This window comes from Scyliorhinus torazame, chromosome 16 (assembly GCF_047496885.1).
Source record: "Scyliorhinus torazame isolate Kashiwa2021f chromosome 16, sScyTor2.1, whole genome shotgun sequence".
NCBI classification, from domain to species: Eukaryota; Metazoa; Chordata; class Chondrichthyes; order Carcharhiniformes; family Scyliorhinidae; genus Scyliorhinus; species Scyliorhinus torazame.
This window is the reverse complement of record NC_092722.1, coordinates 100,134,565-100,148,063: the sequence shown is the minus strand read 5'-3', so window position 1 is coordinate 100,148,063 and position 13,499 is coordinate 100,134,565.

The window sequence follows — 13,499 nt, the reverse complement described above, 5'->3', positions numbered from 1 at the left end:
CATAGCTAGCACCCTCCATACCAGGCAACATCCTGGTGAACCTCCTCTGCACCCTCTCTAAAGCATCCACATCCTTCTGGTAATGTGGCGACCAGAACTGCACGCAGTATTCAAAATGTGGCCTAACCAAAGTCCTATACAACTGTAACATGACTTGCCGACTCCTGTACTCAATACCCCGTCCAATGAAGGCAACCATGCTGCATGCCTTCTTGACCACTCTATCGACCTGAACTCCTTCAGGGTACAATGGACCTGAACTCCCAGATCTCTCTGTACATCAATTTTCCCCAGGACTCTTCCATTGACAGTACAGTCCGCTCTTGAATTGGATCTTCCAAAATGCATCACCTCGCATTTGCCTGATTGAACTCCATCTGCCATTTCTCTGCCCAACTCTCCAATCTATCTATATTTTGCTGTATTCTCTAACAGTCCTCCTCACTATCTGCAACTCCACCAATCTTAGTATCATCTGCAAACTTGCTAATCAGACAACCTATACCTTCGTCCAGGTCATTTATGTATATCACAAACAACAGTGGTCCGAGCACAGATCCCTGTGGAACACCACTAGTCACCTTTCTCCATTTTGAGACACTCCCTTCCACCACTACTCTCTGTCTCCTGTTGCCCAGCCAGTTCTTTATCCATCTAGCTAGTACACCCCCATACGACTTCACTTTTTCCATCAACCTGCCATGGGAAACTTTATCAAACGCCTTACTGAAGTCCATGTATATGACAGCTACAGCCATTCCCTCATCAATTAACTTTGTCACTTCCTCAAAGAATTCTATTAGGTTTGTAAGACATGACCTTCCCTGCACAAAACCACGCTGCCTATCACTGATAAGTCTATTTTCTTCCAAATGTGAATAGATCCTATCCCTCAGTATCTTCTCCAACAGTTTGCCTACCACTGACGTCAAGCTCACAGGTCTATAATTCCCTGGATTATCCCTGCTACCCTTCTTAAACAAAGGGACAACATTAGCAATTCTCCAGTCCTCCGGGACCTCACCCGTGCGCAAGGATGCTGCAAAGGAGTTAGACAGATTTTTAATTAGGGTTGAAGGGTTATGGAGAACAGGCAGGACGGTGGACATGAGGCCATGATGAGATCAACCATGATCGTATTGAATGGTGGAGCAGACTTGAGAGGCTAAATTGCCTACTCCTCCTAGTTCTTAAATTCTAAGAAAGAACTATTAGAACATAGAACATACAGTGCGGAAGGAGGCCATTCGGCCCATCGAGTCTGCACCGACCGACTTAAAGCCCTCACTTCAACCCTATTCCCCCTAACCCAATAACCCCTCCTAACCTTTTTTTGGACACTAAGGGCAATTTAGCATAGCCAATCCACCTAACCTGCACATCATTGAACTGTGGGAGGAAACCGGAGCACCCGGAGGAAACCCACGCAGACACGGGTAGAACGTGCAGACTCCGCACAGACAGTGCCCCAGCAGGGAATCGAACCTGGGACCCTGACGCTGTGAAGCCACAGGGCTACCGTGCTGCCCTATTCTGTCTTTTTTTTAATTGATTCATGGGACCTGGGAGTGGCTGGCTGGGCCAGCATTTATTGTCCATCCCTGATGGCATTTAAGAGTCAACCACATTACTGTGGATCTGGAGTCACATTTCGGCCAAACCAGGTAGGATGACAAATTTCCGTCCCTAAAGGACATTAGTGAACCAGATGTGTTTTACAATAACCGACAATAGTTTCACGGTCATCATCAGACTTTTATTCATTCCAGATTTTTTATTGAATTCAAAGTCCATCATCTGCCCTGTTGGGATTCAAACTCAGGACCCCAGTGCATGTCCTGGGTCTCTGGGTTATTAGTCCAGTGATAATACAACTACGCCACTGCTTCCCCAAATTCCAACTCTAGTTCCTGTGGTAGTATGCATTAGGGGTCATGTGGGACTGTGAAGCCATGATGTCATTGGCTGACAGATCCCGGGTCCTGGTTGGCTGTTGACCTCTAGCTCCGCCCTGAAGGCGGAGTATAAGAACCAGGAGTTCTCCCCCGCAGGCCAGTCTGTTACTGAACTGCGGGGAACAAGTCACGCTTAATAAAGCCTCATCGACTTCATCTCTATTCGTCTCTCGTGAGTCTTTGTGCGCTACAATTTATTAAGCGTGCTTAAAGGACTATGGAGCTCAGGATCATCCCGGAATGCCTGAGGATCAGCCCCCACGCAGTGAACTCAGCAGCAGTTTTCAAACACTGGCAGACTTGTTTCGAAGCATACCTCCGAACGGCCCCCGGCCGGGTCACAGAAGACCAGAAACTACAGGTACTGCACTCGAGGGTAAGCCCGGAAATTTTCCCTCTCATCGAAGACGCAGAGGATTTCCAGACGGCGTTCACAGCACTAAAGAGCATCTATGTTCGCCCAGTGAACCAGATCTACGCACGCTACCAACTCGCAATGAGACGGCAAAGTCCCGGAGAATCGCTGGACGAATTCTACGCCGCGCTGCTAATTTTGGGACGGGCCTGCAGCTGCCCGCCGGTAAACGCGATTGAACACACGGACATGTTGATTCGCGATGCTTTTGTGGCAGGTATGAACTCTCCCCAAATCCGCCAAAGACTTTTGGAAAAAGAGTCGCTGGGAGTCTCAGAGGCACGGGCCCTTGCAGCCTCCCTGGATGTGGCCGCGCGAAACGCCCGCGCGTACGGCCCCGACCACGCGGCAGCCCCTTGGGCTCCGTGGACCCCCGTCGCGACAAACCCCCCCCCCCCCCCACCCCACAGGCTTGCGCGGTTCAGACTCCAAGTCGTCCCGGGGGGCCCGCTGCTATTTCTGCGGCCAGGCGAAACACCCCCGGCAGCGCTGCCTGGCCCGCGCAGCGATTTGCAAGAGCTGCGGGAAAAAGGGCCATTTCGCGGCTGTGTGCCGGTCCCGGGAGGTCGCCGCTGTCCCAGGAGAAGAAGGAGTCCTGCGCGTTTCTAACGCTCCCCAACCCCCCCCTAGCGCCCTATGTACGACCCGCAGGCGCAGCCATTTTGGGTCCCGGCCACCGCTGTCCCCGGAGAACAAGGAGTCCTGCGCGTTTCAAACGTTCCCCAACCCCCCCAGCGCCCCATGTGCGACCCGCAGGCACCGCCATTTTGGGACCCGGCCACCACGAGGGGAGGAGGGGCGCCGCCATCTTGGGACCCCCCAGCCCTGTGCGACGCATGGGGGCGGCCATTTTGTCCACCCCCGCCGCCATCTTGTGACCCCCCAGCCATGTGCGATGCATGGGGGCGGCCATTTTGTTCACCCCCGCCGCCATCTTGGACGGCAACAATGGACCCCAGCATCGACAGCTCAACGGGGTTCGAGGAAGACGCTGAAGCACTACGACCACGTCTGGCCTCAATGACGCTGGACCAAGCACGGCTCCAGACGACGACAACAACGGTGCTGATCAACGGGCACGAGACACCATGCCTGGTCGACTCCGGGAGCACAGAAAGCTTCATCCACCCCGACACGGTAAGACGCTGTTTTTTGACCATCCGTCCCAGTGCGCAAAAGATTTCCCTAGCTGCAGGATCCCACTCCGTACAGATCAAAGGCTACTGCATAGTGACCCTAACGGTGCAAGGGAGGGAGTTTAAAAACTACAGGCTCTACGTCCTTCCCCAACACTGCGCGCCCACATTACTGGGATTAGACTTCCAGTGCAACCTGCAGAGCCTAACTTTCAAATTCGGCGGCCCAATACCCCCACTCACTATCTGCGGCCTCGCAACCCTCAAGGTTGAGCCCCCATCATTGTTTGCAAACCTCACCCCGGATTGCAAACCCGTCGCCACTAGGAGCAGACGTACAGCGCCCAGGACCGGACATTCATTCGGTCCGAAGTCCAGCGGCTACTGAAAGAAGGCATAATCCAGGCCAGCAATAGTCCCTGGAGAGCACAGGTGGTAGTAGTAAAGACAGGGGAGAAGCAAAGGATGGTCATAGATTATAGCCAGACCATCAACAGGTACACACAGCTAGATGCGTACCCTCTCCCCCGCATATCCGACATGGTCAATCGGATTGCCCAATATAAGGTCTTCTCCACCGTGGACCTCAAGTCTGCCTACCATCAGCTCCCCATCCGCCCAAGTGACCGCAAGTACACAGCCTTCGAGGCAGACGGGCGATTATACCACTTCCTAAGGGTCCCATTTGGCGTCACAAACGGGGTCTCGGTCTTCTAACGAGAGATGGACCGAATCGTTGATCAACACGGGTTGCAGGCCACGTTCCCGTATCTCGACAATGTAACCATCTGCGGCCACGAACAGCAGGACCACGACGCCAACCTCCAAAAATTCCTCCAGACCGCTAAAGCCTTGAACCTCACATACCACGAGGACAAGTGCGTTTTAGCACAAACCGGCTAGCCATTTTGGGATAGGTAGTGCGCAATGGGATAATAGGCCCCGATCCCGAACGTATGCGCCCCCTCATGGAATTTCCCCTCCCTCACTGCTCAAAAGCCCTAAAACACTGCCTGGGGTTCTTTTCATATTACGCCCAGTGGGTCCCCCAGTACGCAGACAAGGCCCGCCCCCTGATACAGACCACGACCTTCCCTCTGTCGACCGAGGCTTGCCAGGCCTTCAGCCGCATCAAAGTGGATATTGCAAAGGCCACGATGCGCGCCATCGACGAGTCCCTCCCCTTCCAGGTCGAGAGCGACGCCTCCGATGTTGCTCTAGCGGCCACCCTTAACCAAGCGGGCAGACCCGTGGCCTTCTTCTCCCAAACCCTCCACGCCTCAGAAATCCGCCACTCATCAGTGGAAAAGGAAGCCCAAGCCATAGTGGAAGCTGTGCGACATTGGAGGCATTACCTGGCCGGCAGGAGATTCACTCTCCTCACTGACCAACGGTCGGTAGCTTTCATGTTCGATAATGCACAGCGGGGCAAATTTGAAAATGACAAGATCTTAAGGTGGAGGATCGAGCTCTCCACCTTCAACTACGAGATCTTGTACCGTCCTGGAAAGCTGAACGAGCCGTCCGATGCCCTATCCCGCGGCACATGTGCCAACACACAAATAGACCGTCTCCAAGCGCTCCACGAGGACCTCTGCCACCCGGGGGTCACTCGGTTCTACCATTTTATAAAGTCCCGCAACCTCCCCCACTCTGTGGAGGAGGTCCGTACAGTCACCAGGAACTGCCACATCTGCGCAGAGTGCAAACCGCACTTTTTCAGGCCAGATAGAGCGCACCTGATCAAGGCTTCCCGTCCCTTTGAACACCTCAGTCTGGATTTCAAAGGGCCCCTCCCCTCCACCGACTGCAACACATACTCCCTGAACGTGGTGGACGAGTACTCCCGTTTCCCCTTCGCCATCCCCTGCTCTGACATGACAGCGGCCACAGTCATTAAAGCCCTTAACACCATATTCACACTGTTCGGTTGCCCCGCATACGTCCATAGCGACAGGGGGTCCTCCTTCATGAGTGACGAGCTGCGCCAGTTCCTGCTCAGCAAGGGTATAGCCTCGAGCAGGACGACCAGCTACAACCCCCGGGGGAACGGGCAAGTAGAGAGGGAGAACGGCACGGTCTGGAAGACCGTCCTACTGGCCCTACGGTCCAGGGATCTCCCAGTTTCACGGTGGCAGGAGGTCCTCCCGGACGCCCTCCACTCCATCCGGTCGCTACTGTGTACCACTACTAACCAAACGCCTCACGAGCGCCTCCTTGTCTTCCCCAGGAAGTCCTCCTCTGGAACATCGCTGCCGACCTGGCTGGCGGCCCCAGGACCCATCTTGCTCCGGAAACATGTGCGGGCGCACAAGTCGGACCCGTTGGTCGAGAGGGTTCACCTCCTCCACGCGAACCCGCAGTACGCCTACGTGGAGTACCCCGACGGCCGACAGGACACAGTCTCCCTGCGAGATCTGGCGCCCGCCGGCAACACGCACACCCCCCCAACACCTATCACCCCTGCCACCGGCGCACCCCGCGACAGCCCCCTTCCCGGGAGGATCGGTCCTCCTCCCAGGTCCGACCAGAAGTGAAGCTGAAGCAGAAACCGTAAAGCTCCCGGAGGCAACAACACTGGAACAAGTACCACCACCACCAGGGCTGAGGCGATCGACAAGGACGACCAGACCGCCCGACCGACTTGTGGCATCGGTGTAACACTAGAATGTTGTGGACTTTATCGAGAATTTTTTTCCCTTTTTCCCTCTTACGAATACTGTAAATAGTTCAAAACAAAAAATACCCTGTACATACTGTGATGACATGCAAAAGTTTTTCCTCCCAGGACCAGCCTTGTAAACCTCTACCACCATGCGAAGCACCATCCCGCCGGGATCATTTTTAACAAGGGGTGAATGTGGTAGTATGCATTAGGGGTCATGTGGGACTGTGAAGCCGTGATGTCATTGGCTGACAGATCCCGGGTCCTGGTTGGCTGTTGACCTCTAGCTCCGCCCTGAAGGCGGAGTATAAGAACCAGGAGTTCTCCCCCGCAGGCCAGTCTGTTACTGAACTGCGGGGAACAAGTCACGCTTAATAAAGCCTCATCGACTTCATCTCTATTCGTCTCTCGTGAGTCTTTGTGCGCTACAGTTCCACCTTCCAGCTTTTGGTCTGTAGCCCTGTAGGTAACAGCACCTCAAGCACAAATCTGGTGTTCCTGATTAAAAGGGGATTTCTTGATTAATGAGGGGATCAGGGGTTATGAAATGAAATGAAAATCACTTATTGTCACGAGTAGGCTTCAATGAAGTCACTGTGAAAAGCCCCTAGTCGCCACATTACACCGCCTGTTCGGGGAGGCTGGTACGGGAATTGAACCGTGCTGCTGGCCTGCCTTGGTCTGCTTTAAAAGCCAGCGATTTAGCTCAGTGAGATAATCCAGACCCAGTTATGGGGAGAAGGCAGTAGAATGGAGATGAGGAACATATCAGCCATGATCGAATGGCGAAGCAGACTCAATGGGCCGAATGGCCTATTTCTGCTCCTATATCTTATGGTCTTATGGACAGGCTTTGGGGAGTCAGGAGGTAAATTACCTGCTCTTGTAGCCACAGTATTAATATGGCTAATCCAGTCCAGTTTCTGGTCAGTAGTAATCCCCAGGGCAAATCACAGGTCGCCCGCCCAGATACAATGGTTTCCTGTTGATGCGTATTTAATGAGGTGAGAATCGTACAATCAGGTGCAAAAACCCACCATTTCAGCTGACGGAAAATCCACCCAAGATGTAGATTTAGATGGGAAACCATTCAACCAAAGAGGTTGAATGTCTTGTCAAGAGGGAAAAGGAAGCGTATGTAAGGATGAGGAAACAAGGTCCAGTTGGGTAACTTGAGGGTTACAAGGTAGCAAGGAATGAGCAAAAAAAGGGCTTAGGAGAGCTAGGAGGGGGCATGAGAAGTCCTTGGCGGGTCAGATGAAGGAAAACCCCAAGGCTTTTTACTCTTATGTGAGAAATAAAAGAATGACCAGGGTGAGGTTAGGGCCGGTCAAGGACAGTAGTGGGAACTTGTGCATGGAGTCAGAAGAAATAGGAGAGGCGTTGAATGAATACTTTTCTTCAGTGTTCACCAAGGAGAGGGGCCATGTTTTTGAGGATGAGAGTGTGATTCAGGCGGGTAGGCTGGAGGAAGTAGATGTTCTGAAGGAGAATGTATTAGCAATTTTTAAAAACCTTAGGGTCGACAAGTGCCCTGGGCCAGATGGGATATATCCTAGGATTCTTTGGGAGGCAAGGGATAAGATTGCAGAGCCTTTGGCTTTGCTCTTTGGGTCCTCACTGTCCACGGGGATACTGCCAGAGGACTGGAGAGTGGTGAATGTTGTTCCTCTGTTCAAGAAAGGGAATAGGAACGACCTTGGTAATTATAGGCCGGTTAGTCTTACTTCGGTGGTCGGTAAGTTAATGGAAAAGGCCCTGAAGGATAGGATTTATGACCATTTGGAAAGATGCACCTTAATCCGGGATAGTCAACACGGATTTGTGAAGGGTAAGTCTTGCCTCACAAATTTGATTGAATTCTTTGAGGAGGTAACTAAGAGTGTAGATAAAGGTAGAGCAGTTGATGTCGTATACATGGATTTTAGTAAGGCGTTTGATAAGGTTCCCCATGGTCGGCTCATGAAGAAAGTAAGGAGGTGTGGGATAGAGGGAAATTTGACCAATTGCATAAATAACTGGCTATCACATAGAAGAGAGAGGATGGTGTTGGATGTCCATGACTTGGAGGAGGGGGCTGAAGGACTTGGTTTCGGACAAAGCTTGGCACAACATCGAGGGCCGAAGGGCCAGTTCTATGCTGTACTGTTCTATGTTCTATTAGTATTGAATCCTTCAGCGGTTAGCACCCAGGGCTAACTGGGAGAGAGGAGGTTCCTGCAAGACATATTTGCCAACTACTAAAAGCTAGTGAGCAAGTACAACAATATAATCCAAAAACAGCTACGGGAGTGTTTGCTTTTGTCGAAGAGGGTTGAAAGTTATGCTTCGGCTATACAGAACTCTGCTCAGACTCCATCTGGAAGGAGGACATCCAATTCTGAATCCACACCTCAGGGGGGATATTAGCCCCAGAGGGGGTGCAGTCTAGATTGGGGGTGCAGTCTAGATTGGGGATGCAGTCTAGATTGGGGGTGCAGTCTAGATTGGGGGTGCAGTCTAGATTGGGGGTGCGGTATAGATTGGGGGTGCGGTATAGATTGGGGGTGCGGTATAGATTGGGGGTGCGGTATAGATTGGGAGTGCGGTATAGATTGGGAGTGCGGTATAGATTGGGAGTGCGGTATAGATTGGGAGTGCGGTATAGATTGGGAGTGCGGTATAGATTGGGAGTGGGGTATAGATTGGGAGTGGGGTATAGATTGGGAGTGGGGTATAGATTGGGAGTGGGGTATAGATTGGGAGTGCGGTATAGATTGGGAGTGCGGTATAGATTGGGAGTGCGGTATAGATTGGGAGTGCGGTATAGATTGGGAGTGCGGTATAGATTGGGAGTGCGGTATAGATTGGGAGTGCGGTATAGATTGGGAGTGCGGTATAGATTGGGAGTGCGGTATAGTTTGGGAGTGCGGTATAGTTTGGGAGTGCGGTATAGTTTGGGAGTGCGGTATAGTTTGGGAGTGGGGTATAGTTTGGGAGTGCGGTATAGGTTGGGGTGCAGTATAGGTTGGGGTGCAGTATAGGTTGGAGGTGCATTATAGATTGGGGTGAAGTATAGATTGGGGTGCAGTATATAGATTGGGGTGCAGTATATATTGGGGTGCAGTATATAAGATGAGGTGTGCAGTATAGATTGGGGGTGCAGTATAGATTGGGGGTGCAGTATAGATTGGGGGTGCAGTATAGATTGGGGGTGCAGTATCGATTGGGGATGCAGTATCGATTGGGGGTGCAGTATCGATTGGGGTGCAGTATAGGTTGGAGGTGCATTATAGATTGGGGTGAAGTATAGATTGGGGTGCAGTATATAGATTGGGGTGCAGTATATATTGGGGTGCAGTATATAAGATGAGGTGTGCGGTATAGATTGGGGGTGCAGTATAGATTGGGGGTGCAGTATAGATTGGGGGTGCAGTATAGATTGGGGGTGCAGTATCGATTGGGGATGCAGTATCGATTGGGGGTGCAGTATCGATTGGGGTGCAGTATAGATTGGGGGTGCAGTATCAATTGGGGGTGCAGTATAGATTGGGGGTGCAGGATAGATTTGGGGTGCAGTCTCAATCGGGGGTGCAGGATAGATTGGGGGTGCAGTCTCAATTGGGGGTGCAGGACAGTTTGGGGGTGCAGTCTTAATTGGGGGTGCAGGATAGTTTGAGTGTGCAGGATAGTTTGGGGGTGCAGGATAGATTTGGGGTGCAGTCTCAATCGGGGTGCAGGATAGATTGGGGGTGCAGTCTCAATTGGGGGTGCAGGACAGTTTGGGGGTGCAGTCTTAATTGGGGGTGCAGGATAGTTTGAGTGTGCAGGGTAGTTTGGGGGTGCAGGATAGATTTGGGGTGCAGTCTCAATCGGGGGTGCAGGATAGTTTGCGGTGCAGTCTCAATTGAGGTGCAGGATAGATTGGGGGTGCAGGATAGTTTGGGGGTGCAGTCTCAATTGGGGTGCAGATAGATTGGGGGTGCAAGATAGTTTGGGGGTGCAGTCTCAATTGGGGTGCAGGATAGATTGGGAGTGCAGTCTCAATTGGGGGTGCAGGTTAATTTGGGAGGCAATATAGATTGGGAGTGCAGTCTCAATTGGGGGCGCAGGATAGAATGGGGATGCAGGATAGATTGGGAGTGCAGTCTCAATTGGAGGTGCAGGTTAGTTTGGGGGGCAGTATAGATTAAGGTGCAGTATAGATTCTCGAGAACAATGCCAAGGATTAAAGAGGTGAATTATAAGGGCACATTGCAGAGACTGAGTTTATATTTCCTTGAGTTTAGAAGATTTACAGATAAGCTGAATGAGGTGTTTAAATAGCAGGGTTATTTCCTGTGGTGAGAGACACCAGGACAAAAAGAGAATGCAATCTCTCTCCTGTAAAACAACTGGGTGCTGGTGGACAATTGAAAATGTCAAAACCAAGATGGGTTGATTTATTGAGAAAAGGGGATATGGAGTTAAGACAAACAATGGAGTTGAGATACAGGTTAGCCATGATCTGATTAAATGGAGGAACAGGTTCACAGGGCTGAATGGCCTCCTCCTGTTCTGATGAGGTGTATGAGAAAGGTATAGTCAGCAGTGACTCCAATGATGGAAAGAACATCCCAGCTGAGGCTGTTAGGTGGCTGAAATCAGATGGAATAATGGAAGAGAATTCTCCTCCCCACTTGCAACCCCCCAACTTATAATTCACCATTCTCCTCCCCGCCCCCCAACCCCACCACAACCTGTCATGTTTATGTTGCTGCAGCTGAATTCAAAGTGAGAATCCCTGCTGACTGGGGAAATATGATTTTGTGAGGGCCACGAGGAATCCAGCAAGAGTTTTAAGGATACAAAGTAATAATATTTATTTACAATAACATATATATGTATATATATATAACAGCAGCAGCAACTTCCCTTGCTGCACACTCCTTTCTGCAGTTACCAAACTGGCCAGCTTTATTTATACTTGGAGTTTACTAATGGTTTCTCCGCCCCCCCCTCATTGGGGATGCTCATACTCCCACAGGATTGTGGGATTGTCATTAGTCCCCAGCCAATGGTAAGTAGGCAGGTTATAACATATGACTTAGAGCAAAGCAGCCCTTTACAGAGGATGACTGTATTCCAGCTCTCATATGCTGGCTCAATGTGCCAACTCGCACCAGTTCACAGACAGAGAGATCCTCCACTAACCTACTGCACAGTGAGACACAGCAAGGCAAACACCAGTGGCAGAATTCCCATCGGCCGAGAATCACGTTAGAGGCGAAAATCGGGATTGGCGGCAGACGTTGACAGAATGCTATGCCCCAGTGCCTCGACAGCGGCGTCAATGCATTCTACTCCGCACGTACAGTAAATGCCAAGCCTAGTGCCACCCGCCAAGTGGCATCACACAGCCCACCCAAGGACAATGTGCACAATAGCCCCTACAGGAGGCCGTGGAACGTACTGCTAGCATGGCTGGGTGTTGCCACCGGTACCCCTGTCAGCAGGGACAGATGCCAGGGCCAAAGGCCCCTGCAATGCCGGGCACCAATGGCGCCAGGGTGTTGGGTGGAGGGCAGAGTGCTGGCGGAATGGCTGGGGGTGGCGTGGGGATGGGGGAGTGGAGGGGAGGGGGATATTGGGAGACAGTGGCTGTAGTGCAGACCAGATAACCATGTAGCCCGGTGGACATGGTTGGGCACAGGGGTACACATCATGCTAACATCATTACTCACACGATGTCAACCTCCGCCTCGGCCACTGCCCTCTCCCTGGGCCCACAAACCAGGTCCAGGGCGCGCTGCTCCACTACGGTGAGGTGCTGCAGGTACGGCGATCCCCCTCTGGTCTTTTCTCTCTTAAGGCAGTTGTGCACCGCTTTCTCCAGGGGTGAAGACAGAAAACGTACAGTCAGACGCATGCAGCACTGGGGTTGGGTGGCTGGTGGCCATCGTGGTTGGTATGGGTGCTGGCATGTGGTGCAGGGTGGGGTGCGCACACACTGCCAGCGGCCAGGGTCCGGTCGCCCTCTGGTTGGGGGGTTACTGGTGTGTGGGCCGGCGTTTAGTGCCAGGGGCACAGTGCTGCCTCCTCACCCTGACCGCCCTGAGGAGGTCATGCAGCTTTTTACAGCACTGCTGTCCAGTCCTGGCGGGGAGCCCACCAGCTCACGGCCTCTGCCACCTGCGCCCAGATCCAGTATACGCCTGCGGGTGACAGCTTCTTCCCACCTCAGGGTACAGGGCAGCCCACCTCTCCAGGGCGTCCAGCATGGTCGCCAGTTCTGCGTCCGCAAACCGAAGAGCCGCTCTCCGTGTTGCCATCCTGTTGGCTGGGATGAGTGTGTGTGGGGAGTGGAGTGCAAATATGCAGCTGCAGCTTGTCAGCCTCTCAAGTGTCAATCCTGACCCCGGCGAATCGGACACTGTTTTTCATTGAAAGCACTCATGTTCCATGTGGTGCCAGTGCTAGCCCATTAATGGTTTCAGAATTGCTCTGGGACCAGTGCCAATTTTACTGTCGTAGAAGACCACCGATTCTGTCCCGGCATCAGCACTTCGGGCGGGATTCTACGCTCCCCGATTCCAATTTTATAATCGGTCAGAGATTCTCTTTTGATGCCAAAATTGGGGGCGGCACCTGTTTGCCCAGGTTTCATATGCTCTGCACCCTCCAAAACGGCATCATCGTTGCCCACACCGCACACCATTGGGATGGCCGCAGTGCGTCACCTGAAAGCCCTTCCCCGATGGGCCACGTTCCCGACGGCGCAGTTCACTTGTGGTCTCAGCCATGCGGGAACCCGGCGTGGCAGCTGCGGACAGTGTCCAGTGTCGCCACTGTAGCGCGGGAGCCGTGCTGCTTGGCAGGGGGCTTCCATGAGGGCAGTGGGGACTGGTGGGGGTGGCCAGGTGGTGGCCAGGGTGGCACTATCTGGTAGGTCTGGTCCGCGCTTGGCTAGCGCCATATTTTACGGTGCAACCGCTGCATGTCATCGCCGTGCGCATGCGCAGCCACGCACCTGGCCATTCTCCGGCCATTTATTTCATGGTGGCCAGGAATTTTACACGACTTGGCTGCTGGCCCCTCAGAATTTGGACATTCTGAATTCTCCCTCGGTGTACCCGAACAGGCGCCGAAATGTTGTGACTCGGGGATTTTCACAGTAACTTCATTGCAGTGTTAATGTAAGCCTATTTGTGACAATAAAAATTATTATTAAACATTATTATTATTAGTCTCTGAAACAGAGAATCTGCCCCAGTTGTTTGAGTGGAATGGACATCTCATGTGACGCAGCACTATCCAGTCACTGACCCACAAATTGACTGAGCTAACTGTCTTAATCCAACTGAAGGCAA